General features: G+C 32.2%; 1 protein-coding gene across 3 annotated transcripts in view; it reads left to right on the forward strand.

Annotated features, from left to right (window-relative positions):
* Positions 1–13,636, forward strand: part of LOC122569141 (class A basic helix-loop-helix protein 15-like) — a 257,562-nt gene that overhangs the window by 14,505 nt on the left and 229,421 nt on the right. For all 3 annotated transcript variants that reach the window (XM_043729712.1, XM_043729711.1, XM_043729710.1), the window contains exon 2: positions 3,998–4,103. The gene's annotated coding sequence lies outside the window, so the exon portion shown is untranslated. The remainder of the gene's footprint in view (positions 1–3,997; positions 4,104–13,636) is intronic.

The following is a 13,636-nucleotide window of genomic DNA, read 5'->3' on the forward strand; positions in this document are numbered from 1 at the left end:
GATTTCCTTTTACGTGTATCGCGCGGAATTATATTGAAATTGAAATCTGCATGATAATTTTACGCTTCGATATTTATCTTATTGGTTTTATGTTATACGGAGACGATTCTGAAAGAACATGCAAAATCTTTCGGTATTAAATTTAAACGCATTATTTTCCTTTCTCGTTTTTCTTCAATTTATTAATCTATAAATTGTGAATTGTATCGAGTAAATGGAAGTTTGATTTCGTAAATGGAAGTAGGTATGAAATTGATTTTAATGATATTAATAGAAACGAGTATTGTTATATATTGTTAATAGAAATGAATAATCTTACGATATTTACACGTCTTGTTAAAGCACAAGTTTTAAAAGCAAATTTAAAACCTCGAACAAAATACAAGAAACAGAAAGGAGAGGAAAGTTTCAAGCGTTAAAAAAATACGTAATTATTAGAGATATTCAATGATAAGAATGTAATTTACAAAATGTTTTTAATTATACAACAGAAACAATTGATAAAATACTCAACTCTAAAAATACAACTGGTATAAGTGATTCTTTTCATACAATAAAATAAAGAATGTTAATTTGGATTTTCGTTTTCGTCTGTGAAAATATACAGGAATATATTATCTTATCATTCAATCTGTTGTTCGTGTGTATTTAACATTTGTACTTTTTAACATAACAAAACTTTATAAAAATCCATCCTTAAATATGTATATCGCGATAATACGAAACAGTAATACTGTTTATTTGCTTATATTATTTGCTTTGCAGTTCCTAAGTACTTAAATACTATCCTTGTGAAATAATGAGATTCATTACCGTGACAACATGATTTGAAATCAATTGAAGGTCAAGATAGCAGACAGCAATTATGTTTAGCTGCTTAAACGAATCATCAAGTAATTTTCTTCAATGATCGAACTAAGTGGGATAAGTAACAAGGTTTTATACTATGCGTATAAATGTGTTTCCTCGACTTTATCATATTCTGCTATTCTTTCCAAACGATCACTAAAGATTGGCTTATTTGCAATACTACTCTGTACGTTCTTAAATTTATTCCAAATTTTATCAACATAATTATAATAGCCCTGTTGCGTTTATAATATCAATAAAATTTCAAAAAGATCTACATGTATAATATATTTAACATATCTATAGCAACTTTCTATGCTAAACATTCAAATACTTTCATGAATCACAATATTTACTTTTATTATACAGTACGTGAATATAGATTTAAAATAATCCTCCTATAATTCCTCTACTACTTATTTCCAACTTGATTATTTTACATTCAAGTAAACTTTCAGCTTTAAAATATCTAACTTACATCGTCAAATTCAGTTCACCCTAACAACGATATTTATAGCGTCATTCTTCATCAATATTCTTCCATTTGTGCCAAACAAATTGGACGTTTTATCTACTTTATTACCTATTATTTACTAACTTTTATCATTCATACTGTTTCTATGCCAGATTATCTGCAAATTGAGAAATATCGCGAAAGTGAGTGCCTTCTCCTTTTAATCTACCCATCACTTACTCACGTGCGTATTTATGTTACCCGTACTATTTCTATTCTTTACCATTGATGCTATTGTACCGTCTCCATTCAACAATTGACACGTTATACGCGTAACGTACATATAAATTACTTCTGATCGAAGACTATCGCGGATGGTTAGCCAATTTACAGTCACGCCCTGGATACACATACCATTAGGATTAAGTGGAATTAACATACACGTACATGTTTGCCTACGCGGAATCACGCGACGGAATACACCTCGTAGACTTTTGCCGACCTCAATAACGTGACGTCCTATTAGCGGTTCGATCGCGCGGTTCGACTAATTGCGTCAGACGTGAAATTAATTAATCATTACCAACCGGAAGGTAATCGCGATTTATCACGAGCGCCATCGATTTGTTTTGCTACAGACGAGATGCAGACTGGACACGCGACGCGATTCTGCTCTATATTTTTATTTCTATACGAGGTCTCCAAGATTTTTACATGATACTTTTGTCAAATCCTACGACGATTGCTAATTTTTCATGGATGATAATATTGGTGATTAGTAAAGTGCGGATTTCCATGCATTTATGAAAAATTTTAAGACGTCAAAGCGAATAGAATATACTTAATATGCAGAAATTAGGGGTGCGCTGGAACTCTAAAATATCAGGAACCCGACCCGATCTGTTCCAAGTATCCCGTAATTCGAGATTGTCGGGATTCTCGAGAATTATAAAATTATATAGTATACTGTAATATTTTATAATAAAATATGATATCTGTCGCATATTTCGTTTATTACTTTTGCTCCATATTCTAGCCAGTATAATTTTAAAATTCTCATGAATCCCGCAAGTCTTGGGAATCCCGACTTAATCGAGAATCTTGAAACTCCCGGGAATCCCAACAATCTCTAGTTATAAGATACTCATGAGATAAAAATTGGCTAGCCGATCTGATCCGATATTTTTGGGATCTCGCACACTTCTATGTAAAAGTGAACCATTTTCTAGAGTGAAAATATCATTATTTTACCTAATAGGATTATATTGGCAAAAAAAAAAAAGAAAAAGAAAAATGAACGATACATTATGAACTTTACACGCTAGAAGAGTTTTAAAAAGTGTTTGAATTAATTGTAAACACGAGGTTTATTATTTATTATTAACTCTATCATTTGAAATCCATACTAAATTTTAGAAATTCAGGGACAAGCTTAGGAAACTCCACCAGAAATTTTATAATATAACAGGTATTTATTATAGTATGCGATTAAAGTATTATATATCCATAAAATCAAATCTAGATTGATTCGTGTAAAAGAAAAACTATGTACGCATCGAACATACATATAAGGAAAATGTACATATTTTTTCGGTATATAGTAGTTTCTATATCTTGGGATTGTATTGTTGTTTTTTAATTCTGTGTATTCATCTGTCTGTTTAAGATTAATGAAGAATCGTATACTCATTACTCATTCTTGCAATAATTTCTCGTAAACGGACTACTGACGCTAAGTCATAATAAATAGTCTTGAAAAAAGTTATGCAAGTCACACGGACTAGTAACTCTGTGATCTTGACACTTACAAACGAGGTTCTTTGTAACAAAATTAGCAGTACTGCTAATGAAAACGAAGGATTGTTTCAAGAAAATTAACACTTATTTATCTATACAATTTCATAATATTATTTTTTATTTATTTATTTTTTTAATTTATTTTATAATATAATTTTATACAAAATGCTATCAAATACAAATTGTCGATTAACATTTAAATTATTTAAGCAATGTTGGAATATTTAGATATTATTAATATTAATAGTTACAGATAGAATAATAGGAACAATTAAAAGAAAAATTTCAATGAATACTGTTTTGCGCATTTCGTTCGAGCAGAAATTCTTAATATGCATACTAGACGATCAAATTATCTAATTGCGGGGTGAATGACTCGTCGAATCGTTGAATTCTGAAACAAAACACGTCCGCGTGTGCGTTTAAGCTCGCTTCGAGCACGTTTAGTACGTGTCCGCAATATTAACATTTTTTCCTTGAAATTCCCCGGGAACACCTGAATTATCATTTTTCAAGAAAACTAGACGTCAATTTGCCGGGCTACGTTTTCTCAGAAAGCAAAATTTTCTCACATCTCGCATCAGGTGATAAACTTCGCGTTTAACAAGTCACTTTTCAATTTTAAGTCTATTCGTCGCTCGTCTACATCCTCCGCAGTCTTCGTCACTTTAAATTACTCAATGCGAAACATTTTTAGAGTTTGATATTTTTTTATAATAAACTGAATAATCATCAGTTTATTATAAAATACGCGTATTATTTGTTGTACCATAAAACATTAGGACATTATACCGCAGATATTTAGAATTAGAAAGTTAGTTATACGTTGAAACTTAGAATAATTTCTAATGTAATATATAATGTTCCCGAGTATAAAGAGAATTTTCTGTTAAGCAGAATCAGTAAACTTCTACCACTTGGACCATCGCACAACTTTATTATCAGACATATTTTGACAAACGGATTTAAGTTATGGAAGATCGGGACCTGCGTTGATAGATGGGTAAGTAAGATCCTACAAAACTTTTATCATTTTCTACTAATCGATTAAACAGTATGCGTGGCTTATTATTATTATAAACAGTATAAATATCTCAGTTTCATCTTGATTAATGCGTTATTCGTTTCATTGATCTTATTAAATGTATTACCAAAAATCTGGGAACAAGGCAAGAACATTTTGAATACCGCGACTTCATCTCAATACATTGACTTTGCTATATACATTGCATAAATTGAAAATTGATTGAAAAGAAATAAAATACGTAAGGAAGGTAAATTAATAAACATAGATAAATTTGTAAATAAGAGAATATTATATAAATCTCATTTTTCTAAAGTACACGTATACTCACTTTTCATTTCTCACTCTCAGATACGTTTTATCGTATTCATATCATATTTGAAGTCTTTCCTATTAGAATTCTCTTAATTTATTTGTCTGACATTTACACTACCATCCACAAGCACTTGATGTAATTTGATTAAAAATATCGATATTTTTATCATCTTTGTATCTTGTCATGCAGCTGTGACAAAACACTCTGATAAGTTTCAACCGAATGAAGGAATATATCAGTATCACTCATGATTGACACTTCATAAAATCTCTATAAACTTTTAGATCAACTATTGTTTTCATTAACATCTCCAAACTGTATATACATAGTTTCCAGAGATAAAACCAAAGACTACAATTAGATTAAGGATTTTCGTTTGAAATATACTCTATATATTTTCAATAATAATTGGGAAATGTCCAAATGTATTACCATCATACTATTACTACCACCAAGACATAGATCCAAGTCATCTTCGTACAAAACCAACTCACAACCCTTATCATTCATCCTTCTGTACACGTCGTAAAGACAAGTATGATCATAGTCGTTACTAGTTTAACGAGGTCCAGACGATACTTAACTTATGCATTCTCGTCACATGCGCCTCAGCAAATAGGTATGTAGGTGATAGAAACTTTTTTTCCACGTGCAACACGCCCGTGATGACTCACTTCGAGTATGCATCGAGTCGAGAAATCGACTCTGCATCCTGATCGGAACACGATTTCCGTGAAACCGTTGATTTCACCGTTGCGACAAAATGCTTCCGTTTTCGTTGACAACCTTTTAACACTCCGACGATAATCCACACCAATGGTCATAATTAACAGAAATAATAAAACTTGTGTACATTATACGAACCTTTCAGAAACGAAAGTCGAGGATTGGACTTTGTCTCAATTTCACTATTTGGACACACGATTAGCGTACAATTTTTATCAAATGTCAAATAATTTATTTTTATAATTATATTATTTACTTGTCGTAAAGAAGAGTCATAGAGAATTGCAAATTTCAAGATAGATTTTTATTTGTGCAGTAGAACTGTTGTTTGTATAAATTGTATTTATTTGAACGATATTTTAGTTAGTATCTGGTTTAATAAATGAACTTACTGAATGTACTTGTAATATCTGAATTTGTGAATTTCTACTGTATGAAAAATCGTAGTTCTTAATTATATTTATAAAAGTGTGAAGCTGTATAAATATCCTCCTTCGAACTTCTATTTACATCGAAATATATCGAAAATCATAATCATAAAATTCAAAGTAGGAACATCTAAAAATCAGTATTAAATTTTTCTTGCCATTTTTCGAAACATGATGTCGATAACAGGTCGTTGTTAGTAGTAATGGCAGCTGGTTGATAAAGCGTTAATATTTCAATACGTAATCAATTTTATGAAATTCTCACGCCGATTAGTCGTATCGTCCCTGTAGCACGATCAAACGCGACTCGCGACAACTTAATGGAACGATAAGCTAGCGGTTAGAGAAAGCTGAGCTTGATAAATTCGAACGGTATTTGAATTCAGGTCTTGATAAATTCGACCATGATAATCGTGACGGAGAACGATGATCTCGAATGAATTTAATTTTCTGTTAGATGTCGTTTCTGTTCATTCTATATGAATGGGGTTCTCGGTGAGATAAAAAAAAATAAAGTAAAGAGGATTTTATTGTGCTGATTTTGTGCGATGCTTTTGTCGAGTAATTGCGATATATTGCGATTTACAATTTTTCTCATTCTCATTTATTTATTTTTTTTTTCTCATTTATTACAGGTAAATTTCACAATTGTAGTAATACGGTTAATGATATTTTTCAAGTTACAAGTTACGAATCGGAAATTGATAAATTCTGTCGTATGGTAGTAACAATTTTGCTAAGTTTATAAATTTAATTAATAAATTTCACAAATTGTCCTATTTGATATAAAGTTTGAAAATGAAATTCTACATGAATGACCTATGACTTGCTCGATTGCTTAATTATGCAAAGAGAGTTCAAAGGGATTGATAACTATACTGATTTGTATGAATCTAAATGATTAGTCTGAAGCAAATGAAATGGATTTACATAGTATTGGAAAGACAGCAGAATGCTTACACAGGAATTTTCTTAACGTTGAATTTTTCTGTTGCAGAATTTTTATTTCACCAATTTTTGCTTTCCTTTAGACACATATACAAAATTATATCAATATTCTGACTATTCGTGAGGAATATTCAAGGACTGCTAATATTTTTCTCATAAATCCTGTTAATATTTGATGAGCACGTATTAGAGGATGATATTGATCCGTAAAATCGAAACTCTGAAGAAACGACATTTCACACGTATCAACTTAATATCTCTACAAGTAGTCATAATGTTACATAATCTTGCCACGAGTACTATATCGGCTGATGAATAACATTGGAAACTGCTAATTTAATCAATGCATTTGCCTTATCCTCTTATAAAATCTATTAAAGTTACACGTTTAAACTCTAGCATTTCGTTTCATACATAATAATCACATGATATTTTTTCAAGCATCCTTGAAATGTTGCAGACACTCGGTTCAGTTGATCAATCGAAACTTTCTTAAATATGCTTAAAATACAACGTTTCGAATAAGTCGAAATCACGTTCGTTTCACAGTCATCATTCTCCGTCAGATTTATCGTTGTCGAATTTATCAATCTCGAAAACAACATGTATCCGTTTTTTGTTCTTCGCGAGACTTATTTATTATTGCAACGAAGCGATGCATTTTAGCACATCTTCGGTGGTTTAATCTATCGAAGTACACAGAGTGTTTCAGGATGATTGTTAACAATTCAAAAAGTACTTTGGAATATTGGTTGCAAAATAAAATTTGTTCCAAATAACATAGTTCTTTTATCAATTGTATAGCTTATATTTTTAAATTAAAATTAGATTATATAATGTTAGTAACGTAGAAATGTATATATATATATATATAGGGAATGTATCAAGCAAGCGATGACTACTAACTTTCTTGAATAGAAAAAGTAGAACAACAAAATTCTGTTCCATATTTCAAATTTGTTTTATTATGTAGTCTCAGTCTCGTTTCTAATAATTGCAAGAATAATTATACGGCGTTCTATATGATAATCGTACAACAATAATTTCATCAAGTTTGGAATTTATACTTCTATTCAAGAAACTCATTGTAAGAAACATTAACTATCTATGCCGGAACAACATGCTGTATTCTTTAATGTTAAGCATAGTGACTGTATCATTTGTGAAATATAAATATAACTAATTGTAAGAAGATTTAAAGAAAACTAACTAGAAAGGCTAAAGTTTAAACGACTTTAACTAATTTTTCTCTCAACTTACCATACATCCATACCGATAAATATACGTACATATGTGTATGATTCATTTCTACCATTTATTAAAACATTCACATAAAACATTTCTATCATATATAAAATAATTCCTTTTTATTAATGTTGCCAATGTAGACGTAGCAACGAGTAAATATTTTCTTATAAATAATATAATTCTGTATCAATGACCAATAAAATCTATAAATATTAAAGCTCTTTCTCTAAAGTAAGACAAGTAAAAAAGAAACTGAGAATATTCTGAGAAGATTTATCGCAATAAGATTAATGTATAATATAAATAACCACAGTTGCTGAAATTCCAAAAATAACTAGTTCTAGTATAACACATTATTTTTTTAAGAGTGTTTTATAGTCTGTCAAAAACGTTCACATCTATCTTGAAGTATTCTGGGTGTTTATCCCTGTTGTTGATCGAATATTGCGATCGTTCGAGGTTTGTTGAATTTTAAATGCGGTGTACCGATTAAGTAAGAGATTAGCTATTTAACTCGAAGGACCAACCACTAATATGGGAAATAATGTCCAGCACGATCGCTAAGAGCCAAGGATAATAAATAAACTAGCGAAGATGAGATTTAATTCGAGACACGGCAACCAACTATTGGCTACGACAGGTGACGACTACAAGTGTCGACTTTGTGACGAGTATCGACTAACGAGGACAACTAGCAACTGAGGATGGCGATTGACAACTAACTACTTGTTTCTAGGAGGCAACCAATTTCGCAGTATCTCGCTCCAGTAGATTTGTAGTGAAACATACTCCTTGGGCGGAGATAAAGAGATTAGTCGCTAGTTTGGCAACAGGATAATCTCGCCGGGTCAAAGGTCGATGGAAGATTCTTTGGGACATGACCTTATGCTACTTTTCTAGCAAGGAAACGAACAATGATCTCTAAAGAGACGAATTTTTATCAAGTGCCGCACGTGGGACGCATACTAAAATGTATAAGATGCTTCGCTGTGTCATAAAGTCACCGCGTTGCATTCCTTAACACCGAATATTAAATAAGAGTGAAAAAAGTGGAAAAGATGTTTTTGATTATATAAAGTCATCGTTCGACGCAGTAGTCTCGAAGAAGAGAGAAAAAAAAAATATTTCCTTTTTATATGTTATGTAACATCGTATGTAAATAACGTTAATGTCCATCGATTCACTTTCTCTCTTACCTCCCTCGATCTTTGGATCGCATGACACACAGGAACAGTGAACGAGCATTCGTCGAAAGGAGATTGTCCCGTGGCCGATCTATCGATCGATAGATCTCTGCGGGTTGACCGACAGACCGATTGAAAACCGGTGAAAGTTGCCTGTGGTTCTCTGTATTCTGCTTCCATTGCCATCGATTCCGTTCATTTCTTTGCTTGACCGCGTGTTAGCGCGATTACAAAACCGCGAGCTTTTCTTCCCGTTGTCTGCCGATTAATTTTTCTTCCGTTTCTCATTCTCAGCTCTAGTTTTTACATAAAATTAGCTGTTTGATAAAATTATGAAAATATTTCTCTATGTTGTATCGTTTTTCTTTAAACGTGGCTGTTACATTGTAGCGACCCCCTATTATCAGACTGCAAATGTTTCTGCATTTTGGAGAAAATTAAGAGGCCAATAATTTATAGGACGCACATAATGTGCAAAAATATATAACATATTCGAGGTAGGATATTTATTATAATATTTAGTAGATCAGATAAACTTATAATATAAAAATCCATAAACATCCATAGTTCAGTCGTTAGTTTTATTTTCGTGCCAATAACATTTCATAAAAGAGATAAGCCTCTTTTAAATTGATCGTGGTTTCTATAGCAGTAGGCAAATTGTAAGTGCTTATGCAAAATCAAATTTTATGCATACATCTTAAGAAATAGAACCTAAGCAGACATTTTACTCGCCCACCAGAATTATAATGGTTACTATGGATATCTTATGTATTTCTGCATATTATGTACATCCTGGATATTCTTGCATCTTTCAAATTTGCATAAATGCATAAACATCTAGAGTCGAATAACAGGAAATTTATGTTGCGAATAAATTAAATGTTTTAGTACACGTAAAAAATACATTATACATATAGTTAAACTACTGACAAAAAAATTGAAATCACTTATTCCATTGTATCTATAACCAGTCTCGTAAATTATTAACTTCGTTATTAATTCGACGTCATTGCTATGGATACTGATAATTCTAAAACGATAATTTTCTTCAGCTGGATATGTCTTTTACGAAAATGTTCCTAAAGTAGCACAGAAATATTATAATAGAATTGAATGAAATTCCATTTCTTAGAAAAATTCTATACGAGTCAATAATTGACAAATACGAAAATAAATGGAAAATAAAATCGTAAAATTATAGAAGGAGTCATTGCTTTCTAAAGAATCTTTTAATAGTGTGACTCGTAGAATTTTCTATCAAGTTTCGTTGTTTATTAGAATCGAATTAAAAATTGAAGAAATTTTAACTCTTCTACATTCCTTAACCATTTCCTATAACATTTTCGATAACGCGATATTTTATCTACTAATGCTATTGTTCTTAGTAATTTTCCTATCACTGTGATTATCACGCTCGAATAAAATCAAGTACATTGCATAGGTGTTTGTAATTTATAGAAATGATTTCTCTCTTAGTCATAGTTACAAAGATTTAATATACCAGATACCAATGTTTTATCGATCTCGAGAAACTAGTATAAATCTGATTGCAAAGAAATATTAAGACTAGGGATAATAAATGAATCTAGCGTTTCAACAATGTTTCATGTACTTCATGAAAGATTAGGTATCGATTGTTTATAAAGATTGAGTAAAAGTCGAACGTATCGAAGAAAGGTGGTTGCAATCGTTATCTACATTCTATATCATAGGAAAAGAAACCGAGTGAAATTCCACTTTCTCCTCTCTTTTAAACTGGCTTCCCGCTACAAAGAAAGAATCATATCACTCTTGTTGGACATTCGTACGCACGCAAGGTATTTTCATATAAAAGATCTTTATTTTTATTTTATTAACAATACAATGCTAGTTGCCAACTTTCAGACGTTAACATACTTAAGAGATATGTAATCCTGAAAAACCTTAATGAATATATATGATCGTTATAATGTACGAGTAGAAAGTATAAATTTGTCTTCTGAAGTATAAAAGTGTTTAATTATTGTAACATATGGCGTGAAACCGGCACGATGACTTTCGTCTTGACTAATCCTTAAAGTCTGCCATAATTTTTGTGCATGATTCATCGTTATCGATAGTGTTTCCGTTATCTGAATTGTGTCAGAATGACACATTAAAGCGTACGAGACTCTCAGAAACCAAACCTATCAATCCCACTTTTCGTCAACTTATCGATTTTATTACATAAACACACGATTAATATTCCATTCTTAAGAACTAAATTACGCACATTCATTTATTCCATTTATTATTATGACATAAATTTTTTTGTTAAAAAATTTCTTTCTACCACAAGTTACATAAGTTATCTTGACTAGGAGTTTAAAATAATCTGGAAACTCGATCTGATGTTTGAGCTGAAACGCATCGATTAGATTAATTCGATTGATTTACCAAAAATTCTATTACGAAGGTTCTGTACATCATCAAGTTCTATCGACATCATTTATTTTCTAATAAACCTATCACAATAGAAAGAAGATGATTAACATCCCAAATTACATTTAATATTACAAACATCTATTCAAAAGTGCATTCACTATGGCAAACATCGATCCAAATGCGTATTCACCGCCCTCAAATGCCCATTCAAATGCACATTCATTATCACAAACACGTGTCGAGAAATTCATTCGCTATTACACACACCTGTTGAAAAACCTATTGAGAAACCAATTCAAATTTACATTCAGAACTACAGATTCTAAATCCATATTTACGTTCACGAATTTTCACAAGAAGTCAAAGGTTATGCAATCTTCATCAGAATCAAATCTTTTATCACCCGACGTGATACCGATTCCCGGCGTAATTTTTCACCGACGAGGAAACGGATCTCACGCCCCGATAATTCTCTCGTATTCTGGCGCTGTAATCTCGATGATCCAGAATGAACGATAGTGTTTTCTGTATCGTGAGGAGATTACGCGACCTCACGTAGAGCTGTGAACGATTAATCGGCGCGGTTAATGAACCGATCGGTAACGAGATCCATGAACGAAATCACTGGACCAAGCGCGAACCATAGTGCACAAGAGAGGAAGAACCGTCTTTCTAACTATGTACGTATCTATCTTGCTTAGTAGGTCGAATCGATTACTCCCCCTCCCCGTATGCTCGAAAACAAGATTAATCGAAAGCAGGCGCGCCAGTATGACGATACCGCGATGCTGTGATGCTGCGAAATAGGCTTTCGGATCGCTTTTGTTCTTGCCTTATTATTTTCATTATTATTTTCTATTGCATCAACTGCCAGGATTATTCGCGATTACTTTTTGATAAATAATGCACGTGTATCGTCGTGGTACTCGCGTACAAAGCTTTAATAGTCTGAGCCACATAGACCTCTGTTATCTCTACCAAGATTCTACTACTCTAATTTCTCCACACGTATACGCAGAGAGAGTAACGATGAGTTCGTGAAACTGACGAACACGAGGTTGATTTATAGTTTCGTGTGAATTTCGAACCACCAAAACCGTAGCGAAATAATCGCGATACAGTTACGAATCGATCATATAGATCTTGTTTCGTCGATATAACTCTAATCTTCCTCTCGCATTCTCCCCTTTAGTTTTCCACCCTGGTATTACTCAATCGCTATATTACACCTAGCGTGGAAAACTTTCGAGGTTTCGATCGATCGTTTCCTACGGAAGAACGTGGCGACATGACGTTATGCTATTTAAAGACCATCTTTCGAAATACTTGCGAGATAGAAGCAGAATAAAGTAATGTACACATTAGTGATTTAAAAAATTTGATTGATATTGTATTAGAGGAACTGAAACAAATTAATTAGCGAACACGATAAATGGGGAAAAAGTTTGAAACGTTTTCTAAACTGTATAAAATGATTCCTATCTTGTCTGATTAGTCGAATGGTTTATCGAAACTGGTTTAATGTCGTTTGATTAGGTTGAATCGTTTTAAGCGTAAGGTTAGATGATTAATTCTACTATCGAGTGTCATTCCTGTCGACTATCTCTGGCTCTCTTACACTTGAATGCAACGGAACCTCCTTGAAATTGATTAATCTTGCACGCGGTTTATGCAAACTCTCTTGCGACAAAGTACTATTCGTAAGTTGAAGGCTGACATGTAAAGTAGAATCGTATTTTAATCGAAGTTAAAGTATTTACGTATAATTATCATGATCCTAATTTACATACTGGCATCTCTTTAACACTTTTACGACGGGATATTTTTTATTTAATGTAAAATGATTGATACATCGAATTGGAACTAAGTTTATAATTACAAACTGTGAACAGGATAGAAAAAATTCGGTAATGGTAATGCTAATTGATATTATATTATTATCTGCGTTGTTAAAAGAAAAGTTCCATTCAATTGTAAAAATTTTTATTTAAAAAAGAAGGAATACCCGCGACGATAGATGGGAAGTACAAACGCAGCGAAACAGATAAGATTACATTGCTCCATAACAACGACGAATTTCGCACTGGTAAATCATTAGTTGATAAGGAGGTTCAAAATGGAGCAACGTTTGTATCAATCACTATCGTTTCGACGAACCGATAATTTAATTGCTAAACACAGAGTCAGCTACGGGGAATCGCAATTCACTCTACAACGTTCGACAAGCTCGCAGAACATCGTTTATCTTCTATTTCG

Source organism: Bombus pyrosoma, linkage group LG7 (assembly GCF_014825855.1).
Source record: "Bombus pyrosoma isolate SC7728 linkage group LG7, ASM1482585v1, whole genome shotgun sequence".
NCBI lineage: Eukaryota > Metazoa > Arthropoda > Insecta > Hymenoptera > Apidae > Bombus > Bombus pyrosoma.